Genomic DNA, 4580 nt, shown 5'->3' on the forward strand with positions numbered 1-4580 from the left:
ATGATGGGGAAAGTATATCCACCTCCTTATAAAGAAGGCTTAGTTCTCCTCCCCAACCGATGTAGGATGTTACAATCCACCCCCCTTAAGGGTCCAGCGTCCTCGCGGGACCTGGCACCACCGGTCCGGCCCTGACTCTGATACCATCTGCAACAGCCCAGCTACCGCCGCACCATAATATTGTCCGCATCGTCTCACGGATTTGCTTTTAGTTGCCCAAGTGGAGACTTCCCAGGAGGTCACCCATTCTGCCACTACTCCCACCTGAGCACGCTTAACTGTGGAATTCTCCTCTCATCCACTACCATTAAGCGCCCAAACCGCGTTATGATGGGGAAGGTATCCACCTCCTTATAAAGAAGGCTTAGTTCTCCTCCCCAACCTATGTGGGATGTTACACGTTAAAAAAATACTTAGCGTCGTTATGTTTTTTCCCTAGTTTCAAACCGATGTTTTAGGGCTTTTGATCGGAAGAATGATACGAGTCGACCGATGTAAAACTTATCTCGAAATGGTGATCCAAGCGACGAAAAAATGTTTCAATTCGAGTGCTTGAATTTCCAATTAACAAAAATTAAGCCATTTGAATCACCGTTTCGAAATAAGTTTTACGTCAGTCGACTCATATCGTTCTTCCGATCAAAAGCCCTAAAACATTGGTTTGAAACTAGGGAAAAAACATAACGACGTTAAGTATTTTTTAACGGAGGACCAGTGAGACAAAAATAGCTAAAAGGTGTGACCATTGCTAGTGATTTTTAAATGTGAGATTATTATTGGCCAATATACAAAATGTGAGATTATTTATTTCCATTCCTTATTATTATTATTATTATTATTATTTTATTGTTGTTGTTTTATTATTTTTTACGTGAAGAGAGGTAATAAGTAAATTTGTACTTACCAAATAACTTACGCAAAATTTAAACTCCAGTAATAGGTTGATTTTTTTTTCAGGTCTGTATATAAAAGAAATATTGATATGATTTATTTTTTTATCTATATGTTGATATAACTTTTATTTGAAATCAACCTTTATTTAAAATAACGTATTACGTTTTAATACTGTGAGACAAAAGAAAACATTATTATTTTAATATATTTTAAAAGTGGTTGTGAGTGAAAGAAAGATAAAAAATAATAATAAAGGTATATTATTTAATTGAAAATGAGAGAGAAAGTATACTGTGTTTTAGTGTAATTTTGAATTTGAAGATATGAACAAGAATGAGAATGCTCTAACATAACATAATATAACAATAACATAGCATAATATTAGGGGTCAGATTATTCTTAAAGTGGACAAAATTGAGAAGGATTTATAGCAAAAATAAAATAAAATAAAAACCTCTAAAAAATTAATAAAAAAATCATAATTCAAAGTTTAATAAAAAAAACAAAAAAAGTAAAAACACAAAAATGTTTCCATCGTATTCCTCGTGATAAAAAAAGACACAATGTCGGAGAAAAGGGATCACCGTATTTTTATTTATCATTGTGTTTTTTGTTTATTTTCTTGATATTGTGTTATATTACTCAACATTGTGCTATATTTTGTTTGGCATTTTGTTAAATTTTGCGATCTATTGTGTCTATTTTTATTTACTATCTGTTTTTTTTCGTCATTGTGTTTTCTTGTTTTTTTGGAACATGAATAATTGGGGAAACATTTTAGTTTTTTTATATTTTTTTATTTTTTATTTATATATAGAGTTGATTTGTTTTTTGTTTTTTGTTTTTTTTTTGCTACAAATCTTTCTCACACTTTTTATTTTTGTCTTTTTATACATTTTAACTTTTTCATATAATATTAATATGATATATCTTATATCCAAATAAAATTCATATTATACCTAAAAAAATATAGATGATATTGATTAGATTAACCTAACTAAAAGTTAATGATATTGAACGGCTTCTAAACTATGGGTTAAGTTATTCTACAAAGGTCAACAAAAATGAGAAGTGTGAGAAGGCATGGTTGCTTGACATGCGTCAAGTGGGGACCAAAGGTAAAAGGATATAAAAGTAATAGTACATATTTTCTCTCTCCACATGCAAGTCACATATCGATTCCCCCATCATTTTAAAACGTCCATAACTTTTCATATGATATTAGTTTTTAAAACAAAAATCACCATAATAACAAACATTTTTTTATTTTTAATATGAGTATGACTTTGTTATATAAAAATTAAAAAAAAAATTACGTCATTGTGTTTTTGTGTCTTTTCTTCACAGTGTCTTTTTGTTTGTCATTGGGTTTTTTTCGTCATTGTGTATTTCAAATCATCATTGTGTTTTTTTAAATACTAATAATACGGTTGTGTAATAATAATACGTAAATATTATGATAAAATAACAACAAAGTATATTATATATAAAACACAATGATGAATACATATTACACAATTACATGAAACGTAAAACACAATGGTGAATACATATAACACAATGATCTGAAACGTAAAACATAATGGTGGATACATATAACACAATGACTTGAAACGTAAAACACAATGGAAACTACATATTACGCAATGACATGAACGTGATACACAATGACTAAAACACAATGATAAGTAGAAAGACAGATGATGAGCACAAAGACACAATGACAAACAAAAAGACACTGTGAATAAAAACTCAATTAAAAAGAGTACCAATTGATAACACAATTACCAAAATCTATAACACAATGCATAGAAAAACTCAATTAAAAATCATAATGAACAACCAATGACACAATATAAAAAACCCACTAATTTTTTTAAATATTTATATAACAATATGATACTCATATTAAAGATAAAAAACGCTTGTTATTATGGTGAAAATTTAAAAAAAAAAAATAATGATGCATGAAAACGTTATGGACATTTAAAATGATGGGGAATTGGCATGTACCTTGCATGTGGAAAGAGAAAGTCAACAAAAGTGGGTTATTACCTTTATGCCTTTTTCATCAATTTATTTTTTTAAATTAATCTCCACCATTCAAATCTAAAATCAATGGATTAGATTCCTTCTCACCATTCTCATTTTTGTTGTCTTTTGTATTTTAACTTTACCCTCTAAACTATATATCTATTAAATCCACAAACCATCTAAGCGGTCGTGCCATATTGTTTTTGTCACATGTTTTTTTTCCTTCTGAAAATTAAATTTTTGTATCTCGCTTTTATACCATTTATCTATACTATATATAATATATGTAAGTGAAGAGTTCTCTAACTTATAATGCATAAGGTACATGTTTAAGTAGGGGCATGTTTGAATTGTATACAAATAATTATAACTATAGTACTTCAACTTTATTTAAATTTTATAAATTTAAAAATTAGTTACAACTTTAATCCCTTATGATTACCCATTTTTTACTTTAACTTTATTCTTTTTGGTTTTCTTCATATATGTTTACAAAAATATGGTTAACAAAAATCTAAACATACCTATTTAAACGAGCTTATTTTTGTCGACATTTCCTTATAATTTTTTTTTCAAAACAGATCGATGGTTTAAAATGTACAAGTCATTACTGCATAAATGTATAAGTTGCTTAAAGTACAAAGGTTTACAATCTCATGCTTTCATATAATTACAAACCTTTTATCTTTTTAACTTGTTACAATTCAAAGTTTAAGTAATACTTACAACTTTGATCCCTCAAGTTTATCCAAATAACTCAACTTTAAATTTTTTTTCCTTCTTATGTGTTTTATAAAAATGTGATTAAAAGTATTTAAGTTATATAAATGTTTAAAATGATTAAACGAACATGAGTCAGGCTCGGTATGAAGTTCGAGTCAAGCTAGAGCTAGCATTGGCTTGATGTGCTAACAATCTTTAAGTATTGTTCCCCGCTATATCATGTGAGCACCTGGCTAGTAGAAAAAAAAACCGTCAATAATTACCCACATATCCCAAGAAGTCCAAAGGAAAAGCTCATTTTTTGTCAAATAAAAAAGAAAAGAGAGAAAGTATTTTTATATTTTTATGGGATAAATTACCGATAGATTACAAACTAAATCCATAAATACATTAAAAAAATGTTTTCAGTTTTCGTTGGATAATTTACCGACGAAATGCAACTACAGTTCCAATAAAATCCCGCAAAACATTAGATGAACTTTAATGAAAAAATTCACAAAATCTCACATTTTAAAAAAATTCTAAATATGTCATTTCAAAATTCAAATTCTTTTTTTGTCTCCCTACTAACTCATCGTCGTCTCTACGTTAAGTTCGAGACGACATGTTTATGAACTCATCGTCTCCTCACCATGTTAGCTCAAAGCCTGATGCCTACCCGCCATGTTAGCTTAAAACTCATTGTCTTCCCGTCATGTTAGCTCAAAACTAGCCATATTCCCACCATGTTATCTAAAAAAATTCTAGCTTATCTTTACTACAAACATGGATCATAAACTAATTTAAAAACTATTTAAATATTTTTAATTTTATTGGTTTTTAAATTCTTGTATATTGAATTTTGGATAATAATAATAATACGATTAAGAAAACCTATGTATACCATCAAAATCATTTTATATGTACTCCGCTCAGATTTAATTTTTTAA

This window comes from Bidens hawaiensis, unplaced genomic scaffold (genome assembly GCF_021521415.1).
Source record: "Bidens hawaiensis isolate Kalapana, Puna unplaced genomic scaffold, B.hawaiensis_p1.1 tig00006990_1, whole genome shotgun sequence".
NCBI classification, from domain to species: domain Eukaryota; kingdom Viridiplantae; phylum Streptophyta; class Magnoliopsida; order Asterales; family Asteraceae; genus Bidens; species Bidens hawaiensis.